The 15,303-nt window shown below is 44.0% G+C and overlaps 1 pseudogene; it reads right to left on the reverse strand.

Moving 5' to 3' along the window:
• Positions 1 to 358: 358 nt before the first annotated feature.
• Positions 359 to 15,303, reverse strand: part of LOC110550713 (epidermal growth factor-like protein 7) — a 31,895-nt pseudogene continuing 16,950 nt past the window's right edge.

The raw sequence follows: 15,303 nt of genomic DNA on the forward strand, positions 1-15,303 counted from the left end.
TTCTCCCCAACTCTGTACATCACTAATGAAAAGCAAATTCTGAATTCTATGGCCTGGAGAGATGGACAGCAGCAGGGAGACAGCAGACAATCTCTAATGGATAGCAATTTACACTAGCTGTAGTCAGAGGTAACCACAGGACTCCTGTCTCCACGAAGTGACCAAGAGGCTGTGAGGAGGCACAGATCTTTACATAACCTACACAATGAGCCAGTTTCATTCACATCTAAAGGACAAGGTAATTAATTGACACCTAGACTCGATATTTCCATGTTCTTGATGAATCCCGAGTGTTAAGTAAGGCTGGCATAGTCAGGGTAATAAGGAAGTTGGGGTGCCTAAGTTTACTCAAAAAAAAAAAAAAAATCCACCCCTAAATAAACCTAGCTGAGAAAGGCTGCTGCTCAGATGCCAGCCTGCTAATTATATATTCAGCAGACATGGCAGGTACAAAGATTAAATTCACCCACAAAAGACAGCACAAGGGAAAAGTGAGGGATCAAGTTTTTCAGCAATAAAAATCGCCTTAGCTGGCAGAAGCTGTTCAGACAGCCACAGGCAGAGCTGAGCAGCATTCAGTTCAGTGTCACCCAGTGAAACAAGGTCATCTTGTCCAGGTTGTTTTCTACATTGTTGTGACTTCCAGAGATGAGAGGTTAGTCTGACTGTATCTCTTTCACGCTTCTGGGCTGGAACTGACCTTCTGGAAGTGTCCAGGTCTGGGTCAGCAATCCAAGTGCTGACCCTAACTGGCTTACAGGGGCCTTGCCACCCGGGGATAGATTTCCATACAGCTGGCAGAGACTAGAACACAATCCCTTTCTTCTGCATATGTCTGGCCTGTGAGGCACTGTCAGCTAGGAGAATAGTCTTGGAACTAGCAGATATCCCCAAAATGTACAGGCATACTTTTTATGAAAGATGTATGACATCAGTGTTCTGAGAACTAGGAGGGTCAGTGCCATGCTACTGCTGTGGTGTGATGTCAGGAGGAAGAGCCTCCAAGTTACCAAAGACAAGGAAAATTGACATAGTGGTTGGTACCTAGGCTCAGATGTTAAATGACTATACTTTTCCATTAGTTGTTTAGGAAAAAATTGAGGAAGGATGTAATTTGTCCAATATTATAAGGTTTATGTTTTTGGTTTGGTTGATTGGTTAATTTTTGTTGTGCTGGGTATTAAACTCCATGACATTTTAAAGATAAACAACTTCATTGAACTCAGATTCACATAGCTCACAACTCAATGTGTAACAAGTTTAAAATATTTCTACTATCCCCCAGAGAAACCCCATAATTTTGGCAGTCATTCCTAATGCCCTTAGCTATGGGAAATCTCCAATCTGTTTTCTGACTCCATACATTTTCCAATTCTGCACATTTTGTATGCATAAACATATACAGCATGAGCACCTGTGTAAATGGCTTCTTCCACTCAGCATGTTTTCAAAAGATATCCTGTCAGTAATTTGTTCTTTTTATGGCTAAATAATACTATATGGATATACTTCATTTTATTTACACATTCTTCAGTAGGTCAGGGACAGATTATTTTAAACTACTTAAAATATTTTCTATAAAATACCTCTATTAGGAATATAAAAGGGAATATTGGTACAGACAATATAAAGATTAATATGATAAAAATAATTCCATAAATACTTTTAATATTAGGCAAAATTACCAAAGCAACTTCTTAAAAACGTAAAGGTTGGGAGCTCGCCATTGTGATCCGTCTCTGCACTCCCGGCCTTTGGGAGGCTGAAGCGGCCTAGCCTGGGCTACACAGTCAAACCCTGTCTCAAAAAATCCCAAACAAAACCACCGGCAAAAACAGACCAAAACAAACTGCCCTCCCCTCCCAAACTGTTCCACAGAAGTGATAGTATTTGCCTGGAGTCCCAGTGATTGGGGGAAGGTCTGGAACCTGTAAGTTTCAGGCCAAGTATGCCAACATAGTGAGACCCTGTCTCAAAAATTGAAAAAAGAAAAAGAAAAAGAACAACATAAAACACAGTTTGCCAGAACTTTACTTTAAAAATAGTAGAAAATACATAGTACGAAATTTTCAAAGAATTCATAAGAAGATTCATAAAAGTTGAATTCATGACTAAAATCTTGCAATTTTTTTCTGGTCTCCATTAGTGAAACAGACCTTTCTTCCACACATGCTTGGGGAAGGTAGAAAAAGGGAACATGTCCCAGCTCATTTTATGAGGTCAGTATAATCCAGATGATGTCAAAAGGGAAGGACATTAAAAGAAAGGACAATTACGTTAATCTTCCTCATAAAACCCTGAAGAAAATAATTAGCTAACTGAATTGGTGACATATAGTAAAAAAGACACCTTTGTAAGGGAAGTTCATTCCAGGAATGCAAAGTTTGTTTAGCAGTGGAAAATCATTGGTATTCACATCAACCAAAAATGGAAGAACAGTGGCAAGGTTTTCTCCCCAGATATAGAAAGTTTTGTATAAGACTTAACGTTCATTTATAATAAGAATCCTGATCATGGTAAGCCTTTGTTCTAAGAAGTAGTATCTGAAAGGGCAGTAAATGTTATACCTACTAATAAGAGCGTGCCTCTAGGAAACATGTAAGGATGCCCACTTGGTGCCATAGCCATAGCATAGTTCCTCTTTTGTTTGCACTCTGTCCCAGCTTTAGCATGACAGTTGGGAACAATCCCCACCTCACCTCTGGACAAGGAGCTTTTGTACCTTTCCTGGAAAGCCCCATTGGGAGAGTCACACAAGACCCCACTCCCCATGCTCAAGTTTTGGGAACCTCCCAAGAAAGATGGACAGACAAACAGGAGCTTTTGCTCACAGGTGCCACATGGTAGTGCCTGAACTTTTCAGCTGGAAGGGATGTGGTGGGGTGACAGCTAAGTCCAGCCTGGGTGCTGAGATGCTGTCACAGATTTTTTTTTCAAGATGCAGGACACCAGATGCTCCTCCAAGAAGGTCTGGGTCATTCAGTGTGGGAATTCAGGGATTCGAATACAGACTTTTAAAGGAACAGCAGAATAGAAAGAAACACAAAAAGATCTAGAGACCCATCCCCAGTCATCAATCTGCCCACTCCAAATGCTTTCTGGTAAGCTGAGCTAGCTTTCTTTCAAGCAGACTTTCACTCACAGGACATGCAGAGTGGCCCCACTGGGTGCTACATTGTAGAATTCAGAGCTGCACCAAGTGGCCATTAACTGAAACAGCTTTCTCCTACTCCATCCCCTCTCCCAGGAGACTCTGGATCAGCCTTACATAAGCAGTATGTTGAGTCTAACAGGTAAACTTGGCATTCAGGTCTCAATGTCACAGCACAGGAGAGGATGCCTCAGGAAGGGAGTGCCAGAAATGTCCAGTTTATCAACAGCAGGAAAAAAATAAAACAAGACTCATGGTGGCATTTCAGTGATACAAGTCTCTTCTGGTTCATATTTGTGTTGCATGTTTTCAGCTTTCAGTCTTGAACTGGACCACCTAACCCATGCCAAGTCTCTTCATATTTAACATTTTCATTTTTAATTAACTGTTTGGGGAGATGTGCACGTGAGCACATGTCCCAGAGGCATTGAATACCCCTGGAGCTGGACTTACAGATGGACATGAACCTGACAGAGGTGCTGGGGCTCAGACTTAGCTCCTTTCCAAGAGCAGTACCTGCTCTTACTGCTTAACCTTCCTTCCAGACCTGTTCTCTTCCTAGTTTTCAAACATTATTCTTGGATGGATACTTGAGGAAAACAGTCAGTTTTGCATAGGACCAACATCAGTTACTGTCTGTGAAGATCCTGGGTTAATGTAATGTCGCTTTCAGAAGTGGGGATTCAGCTCAGCAGATAGATGCTAGAGACCAGGATGCTAAGCACGTTTGAGCAGATGGCCTTACATTTCCTCATGAAAGCTTTGGAAGAATGGTGAGTGGGTCTACCTGCAGAGCCCTCACCTCCTGGACTGAGTCCTCCTGGACATACCCACCACCACCCCGAGGTTTTCTTGTTCCTTTATCTTTGCAAGTGTCAGCTGTTGCCTGTCTGCCTTTGCATTTTCTCCTTCTTTCCCATGACTGACTATGGAGTCCCTGGTACTTCTGAGCAGTTTCATCCAGCTGCTGCCTGGGAACTGCCCCTTTACCTCCTTGCCTCTGGTTGCGACTGCCCTGCCCGTCCAGGCAGCATCCCGGGCAGGGTGCACATCTTCAGAGCACGAGCTGGCCCCTTGCAGCTCGTGCTCTGTGACCCATCAGGCTGTACCACGGGGCCAGCACCACCTGCAGTTTCTGCTCTAGCACAGCAACCCGCGACTGCGGCCTGGCACTGTCTCCCCGCCATGATGTCCACTCCTGCGGTGGGGTTTGAGGTCACCAGGGACGGGGACTCCCTTGGGCAGGCGGAGCATCCCATCTGCAGATGGGCTTTGCCCCTCCCACACTGGCACCAGTAACTGCCCACAGTATTGACACAGCGCTGGGGACAACTGGCCTCTCCAGTGCTGCATTCATATACATCTGTCCAGCAAGTATCTCCCTGCCTTCACACAGGGCAGCGGCTGCAGTTCTCTCCTTTCCCGCATAGAGACTGGCATGTTGCTGTTCCACAAGCCCCGGGAAGCCCGCTGGTCCTCTTCCAACCAGGGCAGCAGGCACCGTGAGGCGTGGTGGAAGTGGGCCCAGGGCTGTGGAGATAGGCAGTCTGGTAGATGGTCCGGTAGGTGCTGCAGGCTCCAGTGTCCATTGCAAGCGGTGAGGAAATGCTACACAAAGGACTCCAGACAGGGCCGCCAGAAGCCCCTGCGGCACACACTCTGTGGCTGGACCTGTAGACATGCTCAGTAGGACGTGCTGCCAACACTAGAAACCGTGCCACAGCGGCTCTTGAGAGCGCCACGTGGTCTGAGTTTTTCAGAGGGGTAGCTCTCTTCTTCTGGTGGCTGCATGGTCCTGGGTGTGCACCATAGTATAGCTCCTTAAATGTCGTAGTTGGTACAATAAATAAGCATATGAGAACTAAGAACAAAGAGGAATAAAATTATCATTGTTAGCAGATGGCATAATTACATGAGTAGGAAGTCCAAAAGAATTAAACAGATAACCTTTACGGATTAATAAATGAATTTAGCCAGGTGGCTGAACATAGTTAATATGAAGAAAATAAAGTTTATTTATAAAGAACAGGAAAAAAAAAAAGCCTCCTTTGCAACAGCCGTGAGTTAGAGTGAAAATTGGAGTCCGCATTTTCAAAAGCTTTCAGAGGGCATATGAACAAAAAAGTTTAAGAGACACCGGTGTAATGGGTGAAATCATAGGCACTGTCCCAGTCTGCGGCGTGGCTTTGGATAAATTACTTCATCTCTCTTGGGGCAAAGCTCCTCGTCTATAACTGTGGGGTGGCGGCAGTATTCTAATGAGTATGTTGTCATCGTGACTGAATGACAAGTGCCTAGGACAGAAAGTCCTGTATACAGACCCGTCATTAGCAACTTGGAGCCTAAGGTGTTATCTGGTCATTCTCAGCGAGTCCCACCAGCTTGGAGTGTGAGCGAGACAGCGCCTACTAACCCCCTGGCTTGGGGAGGGACGGGAAGGACAGATTGTTTCCCAGCTGTGCTGAAACCTCCAGCAGCACGAGAGGCCACTGAGCACTTGAGATACAGCGGGTCCCTATCAAGACATGCTAGAAGTAGGAAGACGTCACTGCATTTCAAAGACATTATGTGGGTATTGACTATATGTTAAGGTGGTATTTTGTTCATATAAGGTTATGTTATATTATACTGAGTTCAGGACTAGGAAGATGGTTCAGTGGGTAAGGATCTCCTTGGCACCCGTGTAAAAGCCAGGCGTGCCTGAAGCTCTAGTTTTGTAGGGGCAGACGCAGGTAGCTCCTGGGAGCTCTCTGACCAGTGGAAATGGTGAGCTTCTTGGATTCAGTGAGGCCCTATCTCAAGAAAATAAGTTGTAAAGTCATAAAAGAAGACACCTGGTGCCTCCTTTGGCTTCCCCATGAGCGCACATACATGCACGTGCACACACACACAACTGCGTTCACCTGTCTTTGTATAGTTTCGTTGTATTTGAGATAGGGTCTCACTATGAAAGGCAGGCTTGCCTCAAACTTGCAACTATGCTGTCCCAGCTTCCAGACTGTTCGGATTATTGGACACTGTGCCCAGCTTCTTCAGTGTTTAGTGCATGTACAAGAAAACTCAATTACCATTTGAATCTCAACAGGACAGTGCTATTTGACACAGCATAGATGAAAATGGAGTTCGTGAAAGCTACAGTTCAGGTCATGTTACTACTCTGCTCAAAATCTTCCACTGATACGCATCTTATTCACCAGGAAAAAAAAATCTTGATTAAGTTTCCTAGGTCTATGTGAGTGATCAAACTCATGCCTTCCCCACCTACAACCAATACAGACTCTGATGCACTTGGTCATTGGTGAGAGGAGACATAAATCACAGTAATTTAGTGGACTCTTCAAAATGCAGGTTCTAGCCTCTTGAGGCAATCAAACAGACACGTTGATGGAGAAACAAGCTCCCTAATCTCAACATTGCTCTCCTGAGCCTCGACCCAGTCTGTGGAAACTCTTGAGGCTTCCTTGAATTTGCCTGCTTGGACCTCATGGCCTATCACTACTTCTCCTCTTCTTTCCCAGTCCTGGGGTGCTGGAGAGTGAATCTAAAGCCTCCTGACTATGCTACCACTGAGCAACACCTTTCACCCCTAGACCTTTCTCCCTCCTCACTCTTCTCAGCAGCAGTGCACAAATACACACCTCAGATTTTTTCATTGGCTCGTTGCTGCTCTTAAAACATTCTAGGGTTAGTGAGTTTGGCTCAGCATGTGAAGGAGTGTGCTTAGTCTGACGATCTGAGTTTGATATTTGAGACCCTTGTGGTAGAAGCAAGAAAAACGTCATCCACCATCTTACCTGTGAACCTTAGGAGCTACAGTAGTAAGCTGCCAGTCAGTATATGTCCCCTGGTGCAGTAGTGGCATGGCTGTTACGGGCCAACCAACTATTTCATGATTGAATTTGAGGTCTACTCCACAGGAGGGAACTTATGCCTGGTTCTGAAAACTTGGTCAAAAGTTCATGCCTAGGAAAGTCTCAAGGCCTGGTGAGGGGAGAGGGGCAAACCGTTACTGTTGTTTTATAAGTGGACATGTTGTCAAACTACCTTTTAAATACTCATGTTTGTAATCAAAGATTAGTGATCTTGACCTTTACAGGAGCAGGCTCCTGTAGCAATGGGCATAGCAGTTAATGCAGAAACATGTAATTTGGCAAACTGAGAATAAGTGATGGTGGAGTGTTTGGTCCTAAATGAGACATCTATACCATCACTTCTGCGGCTTAGGGAACATGGAAAGAAGAAGTGAGGAAAAAAATGTAACAGCCAGAGGACAAAGGGGTACACCACAAAAATATGTCTTCTGGACATGGCATGGTTCTTACACTAATAAAGTCACTACAGCTGGTATTACTCATACAAGCCCTGTGTAAGACTGGGCCCTCGGGTGGTTATAGACAATTGATGGTTGTTGGGGTAGAAGGGTTTCCATTCTTCAGCGGCCACTGATAAACTGCCCATGTTTCATCCAGCAAATAATATTCCTATCGAAGCTCATGCAAACAGCCCTGATTAAACTTTGTTGGTCACAACACAAAAGACATGAAAATAGGAGAATTTGTGGGGAAGAATAGTTTTGGTAACCGGGCTGAGGTGGCGGTTGAGAGAGGATAATGGGGGGGGGCAGCTCACAACTGCTTGTAACTCCAGCTCGAGAGATCCAATGCCTTCTTGTGGCTTCCGTCAATGCCTATATTCACAGGTACACACAGGCACACACATACACGGTTTAAAATAGAGTCTTTTAAAACCCACAACATGTAGTAAGCATGAGTGAGGACAAAAGCTCATGGCCTGTGTCTTTCTAGAAGAGTAGTTTAGCATCACAGTTAAGAGCATGAACTCTGAAATCTCTACTTGGTTACGTGGTGATGTATTCTTGGAGCAAGTCACTAGACTTCTGTGAACACTGGGTAATTTCTATTTTCACAGGGTCACCAGAAAGAACAAATGAGTTGATAAGACCAAAGCACCCACAAATAAGTGCCAGGCACACAATAAGTAGCCAGTGTTACAAAATAGCGTTGTGTCTAAATTATGCAAATGATGAATTCCTCAAAAGCAGGAACCCTTGCATGCATTATTCGCAGCCCTGCTAGCATGTACACACCACTAGAGAGCTTTCTCCTTGCTGGGCTCAGCAGTATTAATTTGTTAGCAGATGCAGGCATTGTCTGTTTGCTGGTTTCTCCATCTGCTCTAAGTTTAGTACTAAGAAAAGACAGTTGTGGGGGTGGAGGAGGTTAGAGCTCTCTGGTACAAATCCCTTGGGTTTTTTGTCTTGTTCAAAAGCTATAATTCAGGCAGAGTTTGGAAGCATCTGCTGACCATTTTAAGAGTGCTTTGCGGAAACTCGAAGCATCTGTTTAGATTGCTATGTGCATTCGTATGTTAAATCTTTAACCATTTGCATACAGTAGCATCCCTACTTCTGTGCCAAATTTGATACTACTATGTGAGCTTGTATAATTCTCAACTCATAACATATATTAAAGAAATTCGTTTGTCCCATGCAATTCTCTTTCTCAGCCGTGCTAAGCAGAGTAGCTGTGATCCCACAGTCCCAGATTTGAATAAAGATCTCCAGTCCTGGCCTGTGTCCATTTTGCTTAATTCTTCCAAGCACTCGGCCAAAGAGACAGGTAGGTGTGTATCAAGAATTCCATCAGAGCTGGAGAGATGGCTCAGTGGTTAAGAGCACTGATTGTTCTTCCAGAGGAACCAGGTTCAATTCCCAACACCCAAATGACAGCTCACAACTGTCTATAACTCCAAGATCCAACACCTTTAGGCAGACATACATGCAGATAAAACAACAATGCACCTAAAATAAAAATTAAAGAAAAAGAATTCCATCTTACAGATGAAGACATTAGGATGAAGAGATGCTAGCTGAATTGCCTGAGTTTATAAAATGATAAATGACAGCCAACAACACCCTCAGGTCTCCTGCTGCTCAGCAACAGCCACCTCCATTTTATTAACAGAAGTTAATAATACCCCCTTTCTTCTATTATTTTTGTTTTAATTAATTAAATTTAAATCATATTTATAATTCTGTGTGTGTGTGTGTGTGTGTCTGTGTGTAGATGTGTGTAGGTGCCTGTTTGGAACTCTGGGAACAACTTTAAAGAATCAGTTCTCAACTTCTCTCATGGGGTCCTGGGGACTGAACTCAGAGAGTTCACCACAGAGCTACCTTGACAGCCCTAATTTTTTAATTTGGGGAGAGCTGGAGATTGAGGCTAAGGCTACATGTATGCCAGGCAAGCTCTGTACCAGCTAAGCAACACCCACAACCTTCTCACTCATTTAACGGCTCAGTTCTCAGAAAGGCTGGGTGGTGCCTGCCAGTGGCTGCATGTTGGCATCCGTAGCAAAGCCTGGTCAGTCATCGTGTAAATGCCACAGTCCCATCCCCCACTGCAACGAGGATCACAGTGTGTGGATGTTTTTACATAATAGTATTTAACTACATGTTCTAGGACTGAGACAAAAAAAGATTCACAGCTGGAGGTAGGTGACATGGCTCCTCTGGTAAAACTACCTGCTGCCACGCCTAAGTGTCATTCCCAGACCCAAATGATGGAAGAGGCCACGAAAGTTGTAGGGGAAAGGGACATGTGTGAGAGAGTGAGGAGTAGGTAGAGCAAACAGCTGTGGGTATGACCAAGCTACAATGTACACATGTATAAACTTGTCAAAGTATGGATAAAAAGTAACATAGATAGATAGATAGATAGATAGATAGATAGATAGATAGATAGATAGATAGACAGACAGAGAGAAGAGTCAGCCAGAACATGGAGTTTTGGACATTGATCCTGTGTTTGAAGCAGGAACTGCTTACTTCATAAAGATGTTAGTATAAGGTGTAGACACAATAACAAAATCTCTGTAATTTGTATAGATGTTATTGTATGACTTAGATAAAGTGACACAGACAAGGCAGAAACAGTCAGTGTTGGACACAGAAATGAACAAAAAGACAGACGAACAAAAAGACCCATTTTCCTGCTATTGCAGATAACAACCCAAGAAGATAATTATAAAAGTCTGTATTTCAAGGAGCTGCAAGCCTGCTCAGTGAGTGTGAACAATAACAAGATTGATTGATTTGTCATAGGTAAAGGACAAGTGTGATGCCTGCGTCAGAAGCAACTGGATTCAGAGGCTCAAAGGAGCATGGTTCCTTCTTTCCCACTGGTTGAAGTGCTCCTTTCTAAACTCTACTTTATTTGGGGTGTTTAGAGCTCTACCTCCCTTCCACCAGCCCCCCAAACTTAAGTAGGAGAGAAAAGGTTAGTGGGGAGAGAGGACACAGACCCCTTTACTTCCCCCAGCTACTTAGGGTCAAGGGGTTCTTCAGTAAGTGGGCGTGTCTCTCTTCCAACCCTGCTGCCTGAGGTTTTTATGTGCTCTGCGATTGCTCTCAATCCTGCGTGGTGTGTCCTGTGCTATGCATGCCCTGGTCACTAATAATGACATGCAGGTAACCTTCGTATCATACTTAAGTTCTCAAGATAAAGGCTTGCTCGCTAGGAAGGGCCTGAAACATGTCAGCGCAGGTCAGAACATGTCTGGGTGTTTTACTGCTTAGGGAAAGAAACAGTATAATCAATCCGCCAACCAGGGCGGAGCTGTCATCAGGCTGCGGCTGCCACCAAGTTACTACATTTTTTTAAATTTAATTTAATTTTATTAATTACACTTTATTTCCCCCATAAGTGCCTCTCTCCTTCCCTCCCCCTTCTTCACGCATGCCCCTCCCCAAGTCCACTGAGAGGGGAGGTCCTCCTCTCCTTCCTTCTGATCTTAGTCTATCAGATCACATCAGGAGTGGCTGCATTGTCATCTTCTGTGTCCTGGTAAGGCTGCTCCCCCCTCAGGGGGAGGTGATCAAAGAGCAGGCCAATCAGATTATGTCAGAGGCAGTCCCTCTTCCCAATACTAGAGAGGACCCTGACTAAAACACTCAATCCCCATCCAGAAAGGCAAAGAGGATGGACATCAGAAGAAGAAGAAAACAGGAAACAAGCTAGGAACCCGCCACAGAGGGCCTCTGAAAGGCCCTGCCCTGCAGACTATCAAAGCAGATGCTGAGACTTACAGCCAACTGTTGGGAAGAGTGCATGGAATCTTATGTAAGAAGTAGGAAACAGTAAGATCTGGAGAGAACAGGAACCCCACCAGGAGAGCAACAGAACCAAAAAATCTGAACACAGGGGTCTTCCCAAAGACTCATACTCCAACCAAGTACCAGGCATGGAGATAATCTAGAACCCCTGCACAGATGTAGCCCATGGCAGTTTAGTGTCCAAGTAAGTTACTACATTTTTAAAGGCGGTCTTACCCCCGCAGCGATGTTCTGTCCATTAGAACGGTTACTTTACACTCCCAGGGCTGCTGCCTAGGGACAGGGACAACACTTTAGACTATCTGCTTCCCTGTTTCCAGGGGTGAAGGTATTTTTTTAAATTAATGTATTTATGCGTATGTGTGTGTTTGAATTCTGTGTGTGTGTGTTTGCGTGCGTGTGTGTGTGTGTGTGTGTGTGTATGTGTGTGTGTGTGTATGTGTGTGTGTGTGTGTGCCAAGGAGGCCAGAGAGGCTGTCAGATCTCTTTTGGAGCTGGAGTTGAGGTGGTTGTGAAGCAACATGGGTGCTGGGAACTGAACTTAGGTCCTATGGAAGAACAACAAGCGCTCTCAGCCACGGAGCCATCTCTCCAGCCATCTCTCCAGTCACTGGGGTGGAGGTCATAACCTGAGTGAGCATGTGATATATGGTCACGTGTTCTAAAAACAACCAGTGTAAATCTTCATTTGGGACACTAACAGTTCCAGAATCATAACGGCCTAATTCCACCAACCGTATTATCAAAAATAGTCAAAATTTGTCTCTGCCCGCCGATTCATCCATCCATCCACCTACCTACTTACCCCACCACCACTTCTGTGTTTGTTGCAACTCAGCTGAGTTGTCCCCGAGTACGTCATAGGGGTGTAGAATCAAATTATTAATTTTAATTTTTCCACGACTAATTTATACTCTATCACTCCATCCTTCACACACACACACACACACACACACACACACCACTGAAAATTTTACTTAAACTCCTTTGGAATACTCCTTTCTGGGTACAACAGCTTACTAAGTTACATTTGTTTGGTTCTGTTTTTCCTCTAGAGGACTTGCTTTTTGGTGTAAGTGTAATTTCGATCTGTAATTATCTAACATATTTAGCTTGTTCTATAGTGAACTGTATGAGGCAAGGGCATATACCTTGTTCCCTTTCTCTCCAGAGCAATCTATTAACTATCTTAATGGTTCAATAGCCTGTTCTTGTTATTACCTTTTTTTTTTTTTTTTTTTTAAACAGGGTCTCACTTGGCACACAGGTAGAGGATATCATTTAACTTGAGAAAGTCGGTAATTTTCTTATACCAGGTGGGATCTGGGGGCCAACCTCAGCTTGTCAGGTTTGACAGAGAGTGCCTTTACCTGCTGGCTCATCTTGATGGCTTCTATATCATATTTAAGGGTTTTTTTTTCCCCAGCTGTGTATCTCTTTCATTTGTATTTTCTTTAAAAATTAATTTATATGTATATGGGTATTTTGCCTGCATGTAAGTTTGTGTACCACTTGTGTGCCTGGTGTGGAGGTCAGAGAAGAGTGTTAGAGTCCCTGGAACTGAAGTTACAGATAGTTGTGAGCTGTCATGTGAGTGCCAGGAACTGAACCTGGGTCCTTTAGAAAAGCAGTCAGTACTCTTATCCAATAGACCATCTCTCCAGCCCTCTTTCATCTATATCTTAAAATAATAGAATCCAGTTTTTAATATTTTAAAAGTGGAAATTTTGTCTGTAAATTTTTCTTCTTTTTACTCATGCTTTTACTTGCTTCCTACCTTTTTAATAGTTCATTCATTAAATCTTTGATTTTTGTTCTTTACCTTCATCTTTATTATTTACATCCTATTTTTTTCCTCCAGATTTTGTACTGAATTTGATTTTAATATTTGGTTTTTACTATTTCTTGTTTATTAAGTAAATGAATACGACACTATAAATATTCCAATGTTATTTTAAACATACTTTAACACATGGAGTTTTCATGTTACGGTTTTTTCTTAATGTAATTAATTCATATCTCCCCTCTTCCATCTTGCTATGTAGTTCAGACTGACCTCAACCTTTGGATGATCCTGTCTCAGCCTCCTGAGAGTTAGAATTACAATTGCACACCACTATGCCCAACCACAATTTATTCCTTTCCTTTCTTCTCTCTCTCTCTATCTCTCTCTTCCTTTTTCTTTTTTCCCAGTGCTGGGAATTGAACCTATGGACTCACACACATGCTAAGCAAGTACTCTACCACTGAGCTAAGTCCCCAGCTCATGATTTATTTCAAAATTAAGTATTATGGCTATAGGGATGGCTCAGCACAGTAAAGAACACTCACTGCTCTTTCAGGGATCTTGGTCCCCATCACTGAGTAGGGCTACTCACAACCGCCTGCAACCCAGGTCTGGAGGATCTCACAGTCTCTTCTGGCCTCCATCAGCACTGTCAGTCAGGCACCAATAGTCATACACACACACACACACACACAGAGAGAGAGACAGACAGATAAAAAGAAAACAAAAATACAGCATTTCTTATATTTCTAAACTTCAAGGAAATTTAAGTTATCCTTTTTTATTGGTTTTAAAATTACACTGTGATCAGTAAACATAGGCTATATGATATAAATACTTTGAAATTTATTGAGATAAACAATCAGGAAGTGACTGGCTGAGCACTGTGATTGGTCCATGTGTTCTTTCTTGTAGAGCTGCCTGCTTGATTGTTCTTTGTTTGGCAGGGTTTCTCTGGGTAGCCCTGGCTGTTCTAGAACTCACTCTGTAAACCAGGCCGGCCTTGAACTTACAGAGAACCACCTGCCTCTGTCTCCCGAGTACTGGAATTAAAGGTATTGCCATCACCACCAGGGCATCCTTGCTTGCTTTCGAGAGAGGGTCTCTTGTATTCCAGGCTCGCCTTCTTTGAAGTCCTGACCCTCCTGCCTCCACTTCCCAAGTGCTGGGGTTACACCACACATAGTTTCTGTGGTGCTAGAGATCCAACCAAGGGCCTCCTGCCTGCCAAGGAAGGATCCTACCAGTTGAGCCACACTCCCTAGCCTCTACTCCATGTGTTCTCGAAAAGAACACCGGGGCCGTAAAGCTCACTATTAGACTGAAATTAGTTATTACTATCTACTTTTAAAAAGAGTGTTGGGGGACACATGTCTGTAATCCTAGCACTTAGGGCACTGAGGTAGAAGAGCTGAATTGTTCAAATCAGCCCCCTCCTACACAACGAGACTACATCTCAAAAAATGCACAGCGAAGTGTTTGGCTATCAGATTCTGTGTAAGTACCACACTCTAGTCGACTGGGCCAAGAGAGCTACTGCTCTACCAGTTTTCTAAGTCTTCATTAAACTAATGTCAATCCACTCTTGGCTTATACCCACTGTTGGCTTGTATTTTAGAGCTATCTCATTAAGCGATGCTGTTTATACTCCCTAAGCCTTTTGGGTCAATGTTGTATAATGAGGTTTTTTCTATGGGTTGTTTTCTGTTAAGGCCCGTTCTGAAAGATGCTGCAATGTACTCCCGGGGTTCTCTAGGGCTGCAATTACTGTGTGTGTTACCCACTTCTCTTAGGGCTGTGAGAAAGCAGCTGACAAAAGCAACTGGAGGAAGGGTTGATCTTGGCTCATGCTCTGAGGGTATAGCTCATGACAGCCAGAGAGAGGTGACAGTGAGGGTGACTCCGTGTGGCAACAGGTGTGCCAGAGGGCTGCTTACACTGTGTCTGCAGACAGGAAGGACAGGGAGGACCCTGGTGCTCAGCTCCCTTTTGCCTTCCTTTTTATTCATTTTGGGGACTCCAGCCCATAGACCAGAGCCACCCACATTCAGGGTGGGTCCTCCTCTTCCCCAGTTAATCTCTCTGGAGGCACCCTCACAGACACGCCGCCCCCGGGGCTTGTCTCGTGGCTGATTCCAATTCCAGTCAAGCTGACTCTGCAGATCAACCCCTCACACCCTCCCTGTCAATTTTCCATCTCCTACTGTTCAAGCCATGACTCACGAGGCACTT

This window comes from Meriones unguiculatus, chromosome 2 (genome assembly GCF_030254825.1).
Source record: "Meriones unguiculatus strain TT.TT164.6M chromosome 2, Bangor_MerUng_6.1, whole genome shotgun sequence".
Taxonomy (NCBI): Eukaryota; Metazoa; Chordata; class Mammalia; order Rodentia; family Muridae; genus Meriones; species Meriones unguiculatus.